Source organism: Gorilla gorilla, chromosome 9 (genome assembly GCF_029281585.2).
Source record: "Gorilla gorilla gorilla isolate KB3781 chromosome 9, NHGRI_mGorGor1-v2.1_pri, whole genome shotgun sequence".
In the NCBI taxonomy this organism is placed as follows: Eukaryota; Metazoa; Chordata; class Mammalia; order Primates; family Hominidae; genus Gorilla; species Gorilla gorilla.
Genome location: NC_073233.2, coordinates 51,465,379 through 51,484,201, shown reverse-complemented (window position 1 = coordinate 51,484,201; position 18,823 = coordinate 51,465,379). Strand labels below are relative to the sequence as shown.

The 18,823-nt window shown below is 44.5% G+C and overlaps 1 long non-coding RNA gene across 3 annotated transcripts in view; it reads left to right on the top strand.

Annotated features, from left to right (window-relative positions):
* LOC129525282 (uncharacterized) overlaps positions 1-14,671 on the top strand; it is a 41,288-nt gene extending 26,617 nt beyond the window's left edge. For 2 of the 3 annotated variants that reach the window (XR_008669452.2, XR_008669454.2), the window contains exons 3-4: positions 9,970-10,125; positions 13,835-14,671. This is a non-coding gene — a long non-coding RNA (uncharacterized lncRNA). The remainder of the gene's footprint in view (positions 1-9,969; positions 10,126-13,834) is intronic. The other variant, XR_008669453.2, reaches the window with a different exon arrangement.
* The last annotated feature ends 4,152 nt before the right edge of the window (positions 14,672-18,823 follow it).

Sequence of the window (18,823 nt, the reverse complement as noted above, 5' to 3'; positions counted from 1 at the left end):
TGTAATTGCTGATATAGTTGGTAGTATCAAACTACCATCGTGTGATTTGATTTTTACTTGAACCATCTATTCTTCATTTTTTAATTCCTCCTTTCCTGCCTTTCTTGACTTATCAACTATTTTTGTCACTTCTGTTAGCTTCGTGGTTATATGTTCTTTTTTTCTTTCAGTGGATTTAAACTGCATCCCTGAATTGTTACAGTCTACCTTAAGGTTGCACTGTTACTTCTTCTTGAACAATGCAAGAACCTTCAATGCAAGAACTTTACAACAGTTTAACTCAACTTTATCCGCTCTTGCCCTTTGTGCTATTATTGTCATATATTGGTACTCATACATATGTTATGAGCTGAAGATACATTGTTATCATTGCTGGTTTATGTAATCAATATTGTTTTATGTTTACCTACATACTTACTGTCTTGGGTACTATTCACTCCTTCCTGTGGTCTGTTCTCTCTGGGCTCATTTTCCTTCACCATGAAGGACAGACTCTCTTTTGATTTATTGTGATACTGGTCTGCTGGTGATGATTCTGTATGTGGTTTTTTTTTTAATGAAAATATATTTCACCTTTAATTTTGAAGGACATTTTAGTGGATATAGAATTCTAAGTTGGCAATATTTTTTCTAGCTTCCATAGATTCTAGTGAAGACCAGTGGTCAGTTTTACTGTTACTTCTTTTAAGGTAATGGTTCCTTTTTCCTCTAGCAGCTTTTTACTGTTTGTCTTTGTCTTTGTCTTTCAGCAGTTTATTATGAGCCTGCATGTGGTTTTACATTGTATCTATCCTGCTTGGGTTTTGCCTTGCTTTATAAAACTAAATCTGTGGTATTTGGAAAATTCTCAGGCATGATTTATTCAAATACTGGTTATGCCTCATTCCTCTCTCCTTTCTTTCTGATACTCCACATATGTGTATGTTAGAACTTTTGTTAGTACCTCACATGCCTTTATGCTCTGTTCTGTTCCCCCTCCCTCCCCAGCTTTATTTCTGTGTGCTTCAGTGTGGATAATTTCTATTGAGTTCCAGTTCACTATCCAGTCATACACTGTGTTCAGTCTCCTGTTAAATACATTCAACAAATTCTTAAAATTCTGATATATTTTCCATTCTAGAATGGCCATTGGATTTTTAAGAGATATTCTAACTATTTTAATTCTCCACTTTTTAATCCATCTTGTGCATCTTTTCCTGTATTTATTTTCACATGCTGATCATGGCTGTTTTTATGTCCTTACTGCTAACTCCAGTAACTGGGTCAGCAGTGGCTCTGCTATTTTTTGTCCACATTTTCCCCCTTCCTTGCTCATCTCCTACTTTGTCACTGTCACTCTCACTGCCAGATGCTGCTCATAGAAGGACCATAGAGGCTATAGATAATATCTTTCAGTAATTAGGGTTTAGTCTTTTATTCTGTTAAGAAAATGGGGTAAGGGACTGATAATCTTGTGGCTGCATTACAGTATTAGTAAGACTCAGTCCGCCACTGGTACCTGCCTATTCTTCCTGGTATGGCCTTACCAGGTTTTTTTTTTTTTTTTTTGAGACAGAGTCTCGCTGTCACCCAGGTTGGAGTGCAGTGGCACTCACTGCAGGCTCCGCCCACCGGGGTTCACGCCATTCTCCTGCCTCAGCCTCCCGCGTAGCTGGGACTACAGGCGCCCTCCACCTCGCCCGGCTAATTTTTTGTATTTTTTATAGTAGAGACAAGGTTTCACCGTGTTAGCCAGAATGGTCTCGATCTCCTGACCTCGTGATCCGCCCGCCTCGGCCTCCCAAAGTGCTGGGATTACAGGTGTGAGCCACCGCGCCCGGCCGCCTTACCAGGTTTTTCATTGAGAATCTGAAAGTTCCGTCTGACCTTGGAATGTTTTGAGCTTCGCTCTTTCATTTGCCTACTCACACAAGTTCACAAGTTCAAAATCTGACAGATGTTTCAGGAAGGAAACTAGTTTGTGATTCTTGCAGGTAGGTCCCTGGTCTAGTGTGATTTGGTCTCCTAACCACCTATGCAAGAGTTTCTCCTCTGTCATTATAGATCAGAGCCTCAGCTTGCTGTAGCTCCAGAACACAGAAAACTTCTGTGGAAGACTATGGTCTTGTGTTTGGACCTCTTTTAGGTTATAAATCATTGCAGCTGACCCAGCAACCACCAAAAGGGATTATAATTTTTCTCTCCCTCAGTGGAGTTTCTCTGCCTGGGCCAAGGCAGACTGCCAGTCCATGCCCAAAACGGACTATTTCAACCCCATACAAACTCTGACAGCTCTTTTCCTTCCTTTTCAATTTCATGCATTTTTTCTTCTTTCCTAATTGCCCTAGCTAGAACTATCAGTGCTATGCTGAGTAGAAATAACAAGAGTGAGTATTCATGTCTTATTGCTGATTTTGGAGGAAAAACATTTTGTCATTCATACTTAACCCAATATGAAATGAGTTACAGTATTTTATCTACATAGATTTCATTTATCAAATGGAGGAAGTTCCCATCTACTGCTAATTTGCTGAATGCTTTTATCACAAATGAGTGTTAAATTCTGTCAAATCCTTTTTCTCTGCATCTGTTGAGATAATTGTATGATATTTCCTCTTTATTCCATTAACAGGTGAATTGGTTTTGGAATGTTAAACTTGCATTCCCGGGAGGAAACTCACTTAGTCATGATGTATCATCATTTTTATATGTTGATGAATTTAATCTGCTAATATTTTTTATTTTTGGTAGATTTTATTTTTTGAAGTTTTAGATTTACAGAAAAATTGGGAAAACAGTACAGAGTTCCTATGCACCCCTCACCAATTTCTCCTATTACTATTATCCTACATAACTATATTTGTTACAGTTAATCAAACAATATTTTGGTACATTGTGATTAATTAAAGTCCATAGTTCATTCATATTTCCTTAGGTTTCACCTAGTTTTTTTTTTTTTCTCCTTTTCTAGGATTTTATCCAGGATACCACATTGCATTTAACTGTCAAGTCTCTCTAAGATCCTCTTGGTTATGGCAATTTCAAAGACTTCTTTTCCTTCTCTATTTTTCATGATCTTGATAGTTTTGAGGTGTTCTGGCCAGGCATTTTGTAGGATGTCCCACTGTTGGAATTTGTTCAATTTTTTTTTAATGTCATGACTGTGGTTATGGTTTATTGGGTGGAAAATCACAGGTAAAGTGCCATTTTCACCACATCATATCAAGTATATATATTGTCAACATTATCTATAACTGTTAATGTTGGCCTTAGAGACCTGGCTGAGTTAGTGTTGGTCAGGTGTTCCCACAGTACAGTTACTCTTTTTCCCTTCTTTCCATACTGTACTCGTCGGAAGGAAGTCACTATTTGCAGCCAATACCTAAAGAGTGGGGAGCTATGCTCCTCCTCTTTTTAAATTAACTTTTTTTTTTTTTTTTTTGAGATGGCATCTTGCTCTATCACCCAGGCTGGAGTGCAGTGTGTGATCATGAATCACTGAAGCCTTGGACTCCTGGGTTCAAGTGATCCTCCAGCCTCAGCCTCTTGAGTAGCTGGGTGTACAGGTGCACACCACCACACCAGTCTAATTATATTTTTTCTTGTAGAGGAGGGTTCTTGCTATGTTGCTCAGGCTAGTCTCAAACTTCTGGCCTCAGGCAGTCCTGCAGCCTCAGCTTCCTAAAGTGCTAGGATGACAGGCATTAGCACCACACTCAAACTGCTTCTCCTCTTTGAGGGCTGAGCATCTTTAAATAAATTATTTGGAATTCTTCTGCATGAGAGATTTATCTGCCTTCTCCCATTTATGAATTTATTGCATCAGTGACTTATATCAGTATGGACTTGTGGATATTTATTTTATGCTTTGGGTTATCATCTAATGGAACTTTATTAATTTTATTGTTCAAATTATTTCCACATTGGCCACTGGGAACTCTTTTTTTTTTTTTTTTTTTTTTTGATATGGAGTCTCGTCTCGCTCTGTTGCCCAGGCTGGAGTGCAGTGGTATTATCTCGGCTCATTGCAACCTGCCTCCCAGGTTCAAGCAATTCTCCTGTCTCAGCCTCCCAAGTAGCTGGGACTATAGACGCACACCACCACACCCGGCTAATTTTTGTATTTTTAGTAGAGACAGGGTTTCACCATATTGGTGAGGCTGGTCTCGAACTCCTGACCTCAGGTAATCCTCCCACCTTGGCCTCCCAAAGTGCTGGGATTACAGGTGTGAGCCATTGCAACCGGCTGCATTGGGAACTCTTTAAGTGGACTTCTGTTATCCTTTGACAGCTCATCAATTTGTGAGTATTTTTTTCTTTCTTGCATTTGAGTCTTTCCCTACTTTCTAGAGCTACAAGATGTTCCAGGCTCATGTCATATATTTCCTTCCCCAGTTCTAGAATCAGCCATTTGTCCAAGGAGCCCTGATTCTTATTGAAGTGTGATACATCATATTAGTTTTCTAGGACTGCCATAACAAAGTACAACAGACTGGGTGGCTTAAACAACAAAAATTTATTTTCTCACATTTCTAGGTATAAATTTCTAAGCACTTTTAGCTGCACTGCACTCATTTTGAGATATATTTTCGTTATTATTCAGTCCAAAATATTTTATAATTTTCTGTCTGATTTCTACTTTCACCAAGCAGTTATTTAAAGATATGTTAATATCTAATTATCTGAGGATTTTCTAGATACCTTATTGTCATTGCTATCCAACTTAATTCCATTGTTGACAGAGAACATACTCTGTAAAGTTTCAGTCTTTTGAAAAATTTTAAGGCTTATTTTGTAGCTTAGTATGTGGTATGTCTTGGTGAATGTTCTATATGTACTTGCAAAGAATATGTACTCTGGAGATGTTTGACGTGGTGTTCTATAAATGGTGTTAAATCAAAGCACTTTATAGTGTTATTCATAATCTTCTATACCTTAACTGATTTCTGGTCAGTTAGTTCTGTTAATTTCTGAGACAGGGGTTGTAGTGTCTCCAAACATGACTGTACATTTTGTCTATTTCTCCCTTTAGTCTAGTCAGGATTGCTTTTTTATGTATATTGAAGGTGCTTTATTAGGCACATACACATTTGTATGTAATTGTTACACCTTTCTGATATTTGTAATTGTTTGTAATTGTCATGCCTTTCTGATAAAGTGTTCTTCATCTCAGCTGATACTGACTGTTTTAAAACATGTTTAACCTGATAATAATATCACTGCTCTAGCTTTTTTTTTTTTTTTTTTTGAGATAGAGTTTCACTCATCACCCAGGCTGGAGTGCAATGGCGTGATCTTGGCTCACTGCAAACCTCACCACCCAGGTTCAAGTGAGTCTCCTACCTCAGCCTCCCAAGTAGCTGGAATTACAGGCACCTGCCACCACACCCAGCTGATTTTTCTATTTTTAGTAGAGACGGGGTTTCACCATGTTGGCCAGGCTGATCTCGAACTCCTGATGTCAGGTGATCCACCCCCGTCAGCCTCCCAAAGTGCTGGGATTACAGGCGTGAGCCACCACACCTGGCCTGCTCTAGCTTTCTAATGCTTGCATGATATATCTTTTTGTCTCCTTATACCTTCAACCTAACTATATATTTCTATTGAAAGAGTGCCTCTTATAGAGAACACAATTGGTTCTTTCTCTTTTAGCTCAGTCTGATAAGCTCTGCTTTTTAACTAGAGTGTTTAATCCATTTATATTTAATATAATTATTGACATAGTTGAGTATAGGCCTATCAGTTTTGCTGTTGATTTTCTATTCATCACCTGAATCTTTTGTTCCTGTCTTCCTCCTTTTTTGTTTTCTTTTGAGTTAAACATTTTTTAAAGAACCTTTTCTCTGTTACTTTTTATCAAAACCTCTTTGCATTAGCAAAACCTCTTTGCATTTGTAATATTTCCTCTAGCAATTTTAATATGAGTCCTTACCTTATCATAGATATTTTGTCACTTCACATCAAAGTAAGAACCTTTGCTTTGTGTTAATTTTATTTTATATATATATAGACATACAAACACACACATGCTATATACATTATGAGCTCCATAATACTGTGTTATAATTTTTGCTCCAAATAATTATATCTTTTTTAGATTAAGGAAATAAAGTTTTTTCCTTTATAACGATTTACATGTGTACTATTTCTAATGTTCTTCATTCCTTCCTGTAAATCTGAGTATCCTTCAGTGTAATCTCCCTTCAGCCTGAAGAACTTCTTTTTGTGTTTCTTGTGAAACAGGTCTACTGGCAGTGAGTTTTCTCAGTTTTCATTTATTTGAAATATCTTTGTTTCCCCATGTTTACGGATTTTTTTCTGGATATATAATTCTAAGTTCTTTTTCCCTTTCAGCACATTAAAGATGGTATTTTATTATGTTCTGGCTTCTATTGTCTCTGATGATAACTCATTCATTATTCATGCAAGTGTTCCTCTATGTGTGATATGGTTTTTTTGTGTGTTTGGTTGTTTTGGTTTGGTTTTTGTTTTCACTGGCTACTTTCAAGATTTTCTCTCTCTTTGATCTTTAGACTATGATGTGCCTAGGAACTGCTTCCTTTTATTTTTATCTTTCTTGGGGTTCAGTGAGCTTATTGAGTATATAAGTTGTGTTTTTCACCAAGTTTGGGACAGTTTATCAAATAATTTTTCTGCTCTGGTATCAATTTTCTCTCCTTCTAAGACTTTAATGACATGTGTTAAGGAAACTAATATTATCTTACAGATTTCAGAGACCCTGTTTAGTTTATTTCAAACCTTTTTCCACTTCAGATTAGATACTTTCTATTTATCAAGCTTCAAGTTCATTGACCCTTCTGCCAGTTTGTTTGTTGTTATGCATATCAGTGAATTATTTAAATTTCATATATGGTACTTTTCAAGTCTAGAATTTCTATTTGGTTCTTGTTTAGAGTTTCCACTTCTTTGCTGTGATTTTCCCTCTATTCATTCATTATAAACATTTTTATCCTTTAAGTCCTTGAGCATATTTATAAAGTCTGCTTTAAATTCCCTGTGCTAATTCTAACATCTTTGACATATGAGTGGTTCTATTGCACTTCCCCTGAGAATTGGGACAAGGATGCCCACTTTTACCACTTCTATTCAACATAGTACTGGAAGTCCTGGCCAGAGCAACCAGATAAGAGGAAGAAATAAAGGGCATCCAGATTGAAAAAGAGGAAGTCAAACTTTCACTATTCACTGATGATATGACTGTATACCTAGAAACCTCTAAAGACTTATCCAAAAAGCTCCTAGATCTGATAAACAAATCCAGTAGAGCCTCAGGATACAAAATCAATGTGATTTTTTGTAAAAAAACAAACAAACAAACAAAAAAAAAAACAAAAAAAAACCCACACACAAATCAGTAGCACTCTTATACACCAACAACAACCAAGCTGAAATTCAATCATGAACTCACTCCCTTTTACAACAGCTGCAAAATAATAAATAAATAAATAATTTAGGAATATACTTAACCAAAGAGGTGAAAGATCTCTACAAAGAAAATTACAAAACACTGCTGAAAGAAATAATAGATAACACAAACAAATGGAAACACATCCCGTGCTCATGGATGGGAAGAATCAATATTGTGAAAATGACCATACTGCCCAAAGCAATCTACAGATTCAATGCAATTCCCATCAAAATACCATCATCATTCTTCACAGAACTAGAAAAAACAATCCTAAAATTGTGGAACCCAAAAAATCCCGTATAACCAAAGCAATACTAAGCAAAAAGAACAAATCTGGAAGCATCACATTACTCGACTTCAAACTATATTATAAGGCTATAGTTACCAAAACAGCATAGTACTGGTATAAAAACACACATGTAGACCAACGGAACAGAATAGAGCACCCGGAAATAAAGCCAAATAAGTACAGCCAACTGCTCTTTGACAAAGCATACAAAAACGTAAACTGGGGACAAGACGCTCTGTTCAATAAATGGTGCTGGGAAAACTGGCAAGCCACATGTAGTAGAATGAAACTGGATTCCCATTTCTCATCTTATACAAAAATCAATTCATGATGGATCAAAGACTTAAATCCAAGACCTGAAACCATAACATCTCTAGAAGATAACATCAGAAAAACTCTTCTAGACATTGGCTTAGGCAAAGAATGCGTGACTAAGACCCCAAAAACAAATGCAACAAAAACAAAAATAAATGAATGGGACCTTATTAAACTAAAAAGCTTCTGCACAGCAAAAGAAATAATCAGCAGAGTAAACAGACAACCCACAGAGTGGGAGAAAATATTCATAAACTATGCATCCGGCAAAGGACTCATATCCAGAATCTACAAGGCACTCAAATTAGCAAGAAAAACATACACACACACAAATAATCCCATCAAAAAGTGGGCAAAGGACATGAATACACAGTTCTCAAAGGAATATATACAAAGAGCCAACAAACATACGAAAAAATGCTCAACATCACTAATCATCGGGGAAATGCAAATCAAAACCACAATGAGATACCACCTTACTCTTCCAAGAACGGCCATCATTAAAAAGTCAAAAAACAATAGGTGTTGGCATGGATGTCATGAAAAGGGAACACTTTTATGTTGCTGGTGAGAATGTAAATTAGTACAACCACTATGGAAAACAGTATGGAGATTCCTTAAAGAGCTAAAAGTAGAACTACCATTTGATCTAGCAATCCCACTACTGGGTGTCTACCCAAAGAAAAATACATCATTATATGAAAGAAACACCTGTACACCCATTTATGCCTCACAATTAGCAATTGCAAAGTTATGGAGCCAACCTAAGTGCCCACCAACCAACCAGTGGATAAGAAAATGTGTTATATATACACCATGGAATATTACTCAGCCATAAGAATGAAATGTCTTTTGCAGCAACTTGTTTGGAGCTGGAGGCCATTATTCTAAGTGAAGTAACTTGGGAATGGAGAGCCAAATATTGTATGTTCTCACTTGTAAGTGGGAGCTAAGCTATGAGGATGCAAAGGCATTAGAATGATATAAGGGACTTCGGGGACTTGTGGGGGAAGGTTGGGGGGGTAATGGATAAAAGACTACATATTGGGTACAGTGTACACTGCTTGGGTGACCGGTGCACTAAAATCTCAGAAATCACTGCTAAAGAAGTTATTCATGTAGTCAAAGACCACCTATACCCCAAAAACTATTACAATAAAAATTAAAGCTAAAAAAAGAGGTACTCTCAGAAAGTCATCTGGGTGTTAGACATAGTCCTCCCATTGTACAGTATCAACCTGATTTGATCACCAGGATCAAATGTGCCACACAGCAGAGTGACTTCCTCCCATGTTGCCAGTTCAGTGGCAGGAGGCACCCATAGTGTCCAGTCTCATGGACCAACTCAATGGGCCCCTGGTTGTGTTCCGCGATGGAAGCATTTCTCCCTCGGGAACAAAACCTTTCAAATCGACAGAGCCCGGAGGGTTCGAGGGCATGTGGTTATTAGGTGTAATAGTGAGGAAAGCCACTCCCACTCTCTGATTTGGGGCCCTGTTATTGTGGATGTCGGAGGAACCATACCTTCTACTGGTCACCTCATCAAAGCATATTCTTCATCCTGTAAGACAGAACTTAAACCTTTCAGGCCATTGTCTCTCAAGCAGAACCTTAACTGAGTGTTCACATGGCCATTCCACCCTTCAGTTAGGCCAGCTGCTTCCGGATGAGAGAGAGTCAATGATAAGACTAGTGATTTCCACGGGCCCAAGGTCCCTGTTGTCCTGTCGCTGTGAAATGGGTTTGTTGGTCCGAAGCAATGTTGGGTGGAATGCCGTGTGGCATAGAGGGCACCCCGTAAGTCCAGAGATGGCAAAGAAGATGAGTAAATATCAAGAACACTGACTTAACCAAAAATAGGGAGACAATTATGCTGGGAGAGAGACGGGAGGGGAAGTGGTGGAGGGACAGGGTGGGATGGATTGTGAGAAAGATAAATCTTCATCTTCCATCACAGTAAGTCAAAGATGGTGTCGAAAATGGTGAAATCAAGAACTAGTGCTTAGAAGTATGGAGATTTAAAAACAGAAGAAACACCTCCCAAAGTTGCAAGTGGTCGCCTGTCCCAGAGAGCTGCTGAGATGATGTGGGGAGGCGGCAGCTGAGTTTTGTGGTAAGTCTCGGGGAACCATTGGACGTCGAAAACTGTAAACCTTTTATTAAAAATAGTTGTGGAAATAGAAAAAAAAAACGGGGGTGGGGGGGGGGGGGAATCTGACTCTTAGTTTGGAATCTGGAGAGCTGATTGTCTTCTCCAAGTTTTCTGCCACCCAGGAGCGGAACCAGTGGTTTCTGGGCAACTTAAAGAAAGGCGCCTCTTGTTTGGTATACTTTACTGCCATCTGCTGGACAATTGAAGTAACACCTTTACAAATGGGTGAGGGAATGGGATGTGAAGCTCCTTGCACCCCGCACCTGGATTATGTCCTGCACAACCTGTATAGAGCAAGCGAGGCCTTGCAATTCGTGGCCACCGGTCCAGGACACTCCTGAAGGGGCCTTGTTTGGTGAGGTCGTTGCGCCGGGGAGGCCAGAGCAGCGGCCTGTCCTCCTTTTGGGCACTTTAGCCCCCAGGGTCAGAGGAGAGCCCCTTGGCGGTTCCAGCTCACAGATAGTTGGGTCCGGCTACATGTTGCTTTCAGGGTATTTCTCCTACCTGGCCCCATCAGTGACTGGCTTAGAAGAAATTCCTCAAACTCCTACTTGGCACTTTAGAAAAATTGTAATGCTACCTAAATCCCCCACCTCTCATCCCCACCCCCCTTTTACGTTTTCCTGGTGAGTTCAATTAGGGTTGGGGGTGACATGTGGGCAAGCCAGATCTCTGTAAGGGCATTGTACTCAGGGCTCTCATTTTTCTGGCTCCGAAGCTTAGCTGCCACTTCTTGGGTCTGCATAAGGACTAGTCGTTCTTGGAAGAAAAATAAAAGCCGCCCCCGATCCAAGAAAGGAGATGAAAAATTCTTTGTGTGAAGCTTAGCATTGCCAAAGGTGTAGGTACTGTCCCTCCCAGGGGCGTTTGCACGCAAAGTGTATAAACTACAGAAATAAAGGAGAGGTTTGGATGAAGGTCGCTTTGGGTCACTGAGTTTTCCTAGTCAGAATCCTGACATATAGAGGGCTGATAACCACGTCTATGCTATCAGCAGGTCACACAGGGCACAGATGCCCACCTGCTCACTGCCGCAGTGCCTCCAGCTTTGAAAGGAGTGGTGACTGTGAGCAACCCTGGACACTGGAATAGGGAGGAAACATCCCTGAACAGGGCTTAGAGAGTATCATGGAACCAGAGACTCAGAAAGGGAAGGAATTTTAGAGGCAAAAGCCCACCCTTCCCCATCTAGTGCTTCAATCTTTCTGCCTTTTTGCTACCAGAAGGTTATCAGCTTACACTTACATACCCCTAGGGACAGGAGCTCACTACCTGATAAGCAGGCCCTGCTTTCCCTGGACAGATCTGACTCAGAAAGCACTTCCTCCCACCATCCTAAATCTGCCCTGTTCCATCTCCCACATCTCAGTCTTGGTTGTGGCCCAGTGGAGCCACAGAGAACAGATACTCTCCCTCCTCCCCAGGATAGCCTCTGAATATTTTGAGAATGAGCAGGGCTCCTCCGAGTGGTCTCCTTTCTAGGGAGAGTTGATTAATTAGGACTCTTTTCATCTGTGCATGGTAGAGACAGGGCCTCACCATGTTTAGGGGCAACATGAGGAATTTCTGGTCACATAGCCCTGCGACATCCAAGGTGATGCTGGGTCAAGGAGAGTGAGTGATGTTGTCAGGGCACTGCTGTCTCTGGGTGTCCCTTTTCTTGAGCTGTGCTATTTTCCTTTCAAGGCAGGGGTGGGTAGAACCATGGCCACTGGCATTGCCAAGCCTGCATCCTACCTGTAGTAGCAAGAGACCGCCACTCCTCACCACTCTGGGTCAGGACCAACTGCAGTTTCAGAGGGACAGAAATAGGAAGTGACCCAAAGAGGGTGCCTAAGCACAGGTCAGAGGTGAAAAGTCAGACTCAACCTTTCCTGAGGGGCGGGGACAACATTTTTCGGTTTCTAGCCTTGAGTGTCCAGAGGCCTGTGGCCAGGGGTGTTGACAGTCTCACAGGCTAAGCCCCGACATCTTCCTGGAAAGGCAACTTTCTTCACTGGAAGTCATTTAAAGCCCTATTTTTAGATTTAAACAAAAATGGAAACATTATGGAGCAGAATGCAGAATCTGCGTGTATTTTTTGAGACAAAACCCAAGACTTCAAAGAAATTTCACACTTGTGTCAGCTGCTTCAGGCAGGCTGCCTGGCCTGCGGGTGCATGTGTTAATTCTTGGTTGGCATTAGTGGGTATTTCAGGGGCAGGCTGAGAAAGTCTGAGTGGCACTGGGCCTGGGTCCCCACATAGCTAAAGGCAGGGCTGGGGAGAGATGGGTCCAAGGACTTCAAAGACAGCTGCCACTGAGAGGCCCCTGGTGCCTCTGGGCACCACATTCCCTGAAAGGAGGCAGCTCATCCTCACTCGGGAGTGAGGCCCCACCATGAAGACACACCTGCCTCTGGAATCCTGTCCAAGGGCAGGAGCCAGAGCCCAGGCTGAGCAAGGGATCCGTGGGCCCCAGCAGGAAATGCCAGCCGAGAGTGCAGGAGGCAGTGCCTGGCTGCTGCTTCCAGCTTTTCACAGAGCAGTGGGCACATGGGCAGGAGTGATCTTTGAAATATTTAACCCCAGAAGCTCATGAGACCAACAGTCAGAACAGGCCTGGCCTGGTACCTGAGCAGGTCCCAGGGGCCCAATTGGACCAAGGCCACCCCTCAAGCTGCTGCATCATGGGGAGACACGGGGATCCCACGTAAGAGGCCAGGGCAGCAGGGCAGCGGGTCACACTCATGGGGAATTAGACAGCAGCTATTTACCAACTGGAGCGGACACATGCTGATATTTTAACAACCAGGATGGCAGCACTGGCTGAAAACGAGCCACGTGCATGGGTCAGATCAAGCAAAATTAAGATGAATCCAGGGCGGGGTGCAGTGGCTCACGCTTGTAATCCCAGCACTTTGGGAGGCCAAGGCCAGGAGTTTGAGACCAGCCTAGTCAACATGGTGAGACCCTGTCTCTACTAAAAATACAAAATACACACACAAAATAAGATAGCCAGGCATGGTGGTGTAGACCTGTAGTCCCAGCTACTTGGGAGGCTGAGACATGAGAATCACTTGTACCCTGGAGGTGGAGGTTGCGATGAGTTGAGCTCTCACCACTGCACTCCAGCCTGGGTGACAGAACGAGACTCTGTCTCACAAAAAAAAAAAAAAAAATCCAACCCACATTTATTGAGCACTTATTATATGCCAGGAACTGTGCTGGAGCCTTTATGTATATTAACTAGTTTAATTTGTACAATGCCACACAAATCTATCAGTTCATTTAACACTATAGAGGATTGGTGTGAAAGCAACACGGAAAAGCCAGTCAGCAAACCTGACAGGCTTAGAGGAACCCCACCCCTACCCCTGCCCTGTCCCCCACTCAACTAGAGATGGGCATTTTCTTAAAGGCAGATGGCACAGAAGTCCAGACCTCCCTCTTGGCTTTCCCACTGCACCCCATCCCCCCTCTGTTCTGCTTCATCAGTTGTCCACATTTGACATTCATTAGACTTACTATTCACAACTGTATACACAAAACCATGTGTATCCATGCTGGTGGGGAGCATAAGAGGTTCTCAAGGGTCGTTTTGTGTGTACCTAATTTTTGCCTTACTGATTTAGAACTTGCCCCTGAAATGGGCTATGACTCATTGAACTATAATTAGCCCCGTTTTGCAGGTGAGAAAGTGGAGTTCGAAGATGTCATCAGCCCAGGTCACACAGATGGTGGAGACCAGTGTGGAGCCCGGGAGTGGGCTGAGCAGAGCATCTGGACTTTGAGCTTCCATCAGACCCCGAGATAGTCACCTGTCCTGGCTGCCTGGTGACCCTGGTGTGCTAACTTGGCACTTATCTTGCTCTATGGAGGCCCCTGGGCCCCCTGAACACCAGGTGGGTGCCTTCAGCCAGCCCCATACTGACCTGTGAAGCCCAGGTATTGCTGGCCAACCCACCCCACTCACAGACAGAAGCAGTTCTCCATCTTTTGGCTTTAGCAGATCTGCTTCATTTCTCCTCCCCACAAAGCCTGGACTTTGTTCTGGGGGTATCCCTGTTTGCAGTGAAGCTTTTTCACTCAGTGCTCAATCTGATCCCAACTCCACCCCACATCTCTGACTGCATAGACCTTTGTGACTGCCTTGACCAGTAGAGTATGGCAGAAGATGCTCTGTAACTTCCCAGGCTAGATCTAGAAAATGCCATGCATTTCTGCCTTGCTCTCCTGGGACATCCACTCTTAGAACCCAGCTGCCACGCTAAAAAGAACTCACAGACCACGTGGAGTGGAGCAGACGGGTCAGTGTCCCAGGTGGCAGCCCGTGTCGGCCTCAGACCTGCACGTGAGGATGCCCACCAGAGGGTTCCTGCCACCACCGTCAAGTCACCCCAGCCTTCATCTTCCAGCCGGCGCCTCAGGCATTATGGGCAGAGGTAAACTGTCTCCATGATGCCCTTTCCAAATTTCTGACCCACAGAATCCATGATTATAATAAAATGGCTGTTTTATGTGCTCAATTTTGGGGTGGTTTGTGCATAGCAGTATAACTAGAACATCTAGCTCGTGAGAGAACCAGCAAAGAAAGCAAAAATCACCCCAGCCTATAAAGGGCCGTGAGGGTGGTGGGACCTATGGGTGACAGGAAACCAATCCCTGCACCCCAAGAGGTGGCAGGGCCTCCAACGAGAACGGCTGTGTGGCTTGCGAGGGAGCCTGCACCCTAAGCTGGGGCTGCCAACCGGGTGTAAACTGCTGAGCCCCTGGAAGCGCAGGAGCTTGGGACCTCCTACCTCCACAGACATGGCCAGTCTGGGCTTGAGGCCAGAGGGACTGCAGTGACCCCAGAGGCCCTTTCCTTCCCTCTGGGGCCACGGACACTTGCTGTCATCTGTGCTCTCTCAGGTGGGGGAAGTTCAGGCGTGGGTGAGCCCAGGAGGAGGAACTGGAGAGAAAATTTGAAAGCAAATGTGAAAATGGATGATTTCTTGCACATTTGAGTTTGCAAAGTAAAAGCCTTCTCGGTGCCAGGAACTCTTTGTTGCCCAAAGGAAATCATGTTAGAAGGGTCGGTCCAGCCTGACTTCATGGTCTCAGAGATGTGTGACCCTCACCCCTGGAGAGGCCTCTGTGGCCCTGGGGCTTAGCACCAAGCACTTTGTAGGGGTCTCAGAAATGCTGCCCACTAGAGCAGAGGGCTTCTGGGAAGAACCATGGGCTCCTCCACTGCCTTGTAACAGAGGCTGTCCCCAGGGAGAGGGAGGTGGGATCAGAGCCTGAGGCTACGTCCTGGCAATTGTTGTTGTGGCCACCAGGTGGCGGGCCAGGGCCATGCCAGGCTGTCGGGAAGGGCCATCCCAGAGGGGCCTGGACTGGGAGGCCCAGCTGCCTCCATGGCTCCACGGCTGGAGGGAGGGGCTGCAGAGTCAGCTGTAGCAGTGGAGGCTGAGGCCCTCTCACAGTGATGAGGTGGCTTTCAGAAGGCCTGAGCACCTGTGGTTCCCCTCGAGGCCTGGTGTGCAGAGGTCTGGCTTCCAGTCCCAGCTCTGCTGTGCAGCCTCGGACAAGCCCCTTTCCCTCTCTGATAGATGAGGGTTCTCACTAGATGAGCTCAAGGCTTTTGCAGCACCTGGTGGCTATGACCAGTTGGGTGACCTTAGGTAGGTCATGGGGTGCTATGGTCTGAATGTGTACTCCTCAAATTCCCATATTGAAACCTAATCACCGATGTGATGGTATTAGGAGGTGGGGCATTGAGGAGGCTATTAGGCCATGAGGACAGTTGGCTGGGATTAGTGCCCTTATGAAATAGGTCTGAGGGAGCTCTTTCATCACTGATACTCTGTGAAGATACAGCAAGAAAGTGCCATCTGTACATGAGAAAGTGGGTCTTCACCAGACACCAAATCTGGGGCACCTTGATCTTGGACTTCCCAGCTCCCAGAACTATAAGAAATACATGTTTGCTCTTTGTAAACCACCTAGATTATGGTATTTTTGTTATAGCTGCCCAAGCAGACTAAAACATGGGGCCACTGGCCCCGTGATGGGAATGGGGTGGAATTACATGACCCCTGTCCAGGATGCAGGAGGAGGAGATGGTCCCAGGAGCTCCGTGAAGGAAGGAGGCCTGGGAAGCTGCTTGGACATCACAAGGCATCGAGAACCCAACTCTGGGTCCCCGATCTGAATTAACCTCAGGGCTGGGATGATATTCCTATTGCTTTTCTAAAGTGCCCCACCCAGTCCCTTTAGCCGTATTGGTGGTTCTGTGTCATCTGCAGCACTGAGGTTTCTGGGCAGGTTTTAGGCCACCTCCCCCCAAAACCTTTGTTCCTCTTCCCTGGGCTGTGTTTCTGCCATGAGTCACCTTGGGGCTGAGGTCCCAGGTGGGAGATGGGTCATAGCTGGGTGGGGTCTGAAGTGTCTGTGCCTCAGTTTCCTCATCTGCAAAATGGAGAGGCTCTTGCCCATCCTGTAAGGTCAGTAGGAGGACCAGAGTCTTCACTCCATGGTCTCACTCAGCTATCACAGCAACCTTGAGCGGCAGGAAGGGCACGTGTCCTCGTCCCCATTTTGCAGATGAGAAACCCGACCCCCATGGATGAGAAGCAGCTTGCCCCCTTTCATCCAGAGGAGCCTGAATTCAGACCCAGATCTGCCTGTCCGGCCCTGTGCCCTGTGCTGCCCTGCTGCCTTCTTCTGCCCTTACTCCTTCTGGCCAGCTGATGCCTGCTTTCTTGAGAGAAGTCCCTCTGGTGCCTCATCACCTGGAAGAGCCAGGTCTCCTGGGAACAAGTGGACAACATTTTGGTCTTGTGCTTTGCCAGGTGCAGTGGCCCTTGAGGGCTAGCCTGTCCACACAGCTCTGTTGCCCTGGGCCCTGCTCAGCCTATCCTAGCTTGAGGGCTATGCCCAGGCGAAAAAGTCTAGGGCACGGAATTAGATCATCTAGAGCAAGTTTTCACCAAGCCTCAATCCCTCAGCTATAAAAAGTAAGTCAACTTACAGGGTCATTGCAAAATAAAGCACAGCTATATTTGAAAGTGCTGAGTGACAGCAGGGATAACCATCGCCCTCAATGCATCCTGACTTGGTGCCAGGCCCTGAGCTAAGCCCCTTTCTTACATGATTTCTCTTGGTTTTCACCGTTAAAGGTAGATTAGTGTTATTGCTTCCTTTCTTGTTGAGGTATAATTTTTATATATATAATTTATATATAATATATATGTTATATATTATATGTTTATATTATATATACTATATATAGTATTACATATAATGTATATATTATATATGCAGTAAAGTACACAAACCTTAAGTGTACAACTCAATGACTTTTTAAAACCGTGTGACCATCAAGACAGAAGTATTTCTGACACCCTCAAAGGCCCCCTCAAGCTCCCTCTCGGTCAATACCCTGCCAAAGGTTAACACTTAAGTTTGGGTTATTTTTCCTGGTCTTACAGATGGGGAAACTGAGGCTCAGGGAGGAACTGTGAACTGCTCGAAGTCACAAAGCTGCAAAACGGTAGGGCCTAGATTTTTCTGTCTCTACCAAAGCACATGGTGATCCATATAGGCTATACAAGTTATTTCCTCTTCCTCTTTCCCCATCTCCCTCTCATCTTCCTCCTCTTCCTCCTCCAACTTTTCCTCCTTCACCAATCCCCCCATTTGCTGTAGTTTCATATGTCTACCACCAGATGGCGCCAAAGGCCCAACTGCAGAGTCCAGGTTGGGCTCTAAGGCCGGGGAGGAGGCAGGCCCGGCGGGGTGGTCAGGGTTTCTGGGCTTTGGGGAGAGATGCAGGGGAAAGCTGCTGGTGACCATCCTGAGTCCTGTCCAGTAGACATGGCAGAGGCAACTGTCCAGTGATGACCGGACAAGAGAATGAAAATGCAAGGCTAGGGCTCACGATTAGATGAGCACTGGGCTGGGAGTAGAGAGACTTGGGTTCTCTGTTACTCTCATCACACTCTCTGAGTCAGCTTCCTGCCCACACAGTGAGTGGGCCTTCCCCCTCCAGGGTAAACAGTCCTGCCTGTCTCTCTGCATCTGCTCTTCTGTACATCAGGCCTGCTCTCCCTTCCTCGGTCGACCAGTTCACACTAATCAGCTTGGCAAGCCCAGCCCAATTGCTGCCATTCCCAGGAAGCCTTCCCTGACTGCTCTGGCATTGAACTGATTACCTCGACTGCCCCTGTGCAATGGGCCAGGCACCACCTTCTGTGGCCAGAGGGTCGCCTGGCATTTCCAGCATCCACCAGGGCGGCCAGCGCAGGGCTGGGCGCCCAGGGTGTGTGTCACAGGTCATCTGGACCTAATGGACTGGGATGGCAGGGGGGAAGGAGGCTGTGGCATGGTGCAAGGGGGGCTGGACCTAATGGACCGGGATGGTATGGGGGAAGGAGGCTGTGGCACGGTGTGAAGGAGGCTCGCACAGAAGACGTTATTGCTCTTCTACTCCCTTCCTGGGAGTGGCTGGATTGCAGAGGGCAGTGTTGGGGCCCCAGCTGGGGTGCTTCCCCTCATGCCGGCCCCAGAGAGTGCTGCAAGGCTGAACTTTAGTCTTTCCTCATCTGTGTCCAGCTAGCATCTCCCCGGGAAAGCCAGCTTTGCAGAAACTAAGACAGGAAGAGCCTTTGGGGATCATTAAACACACATCGGCC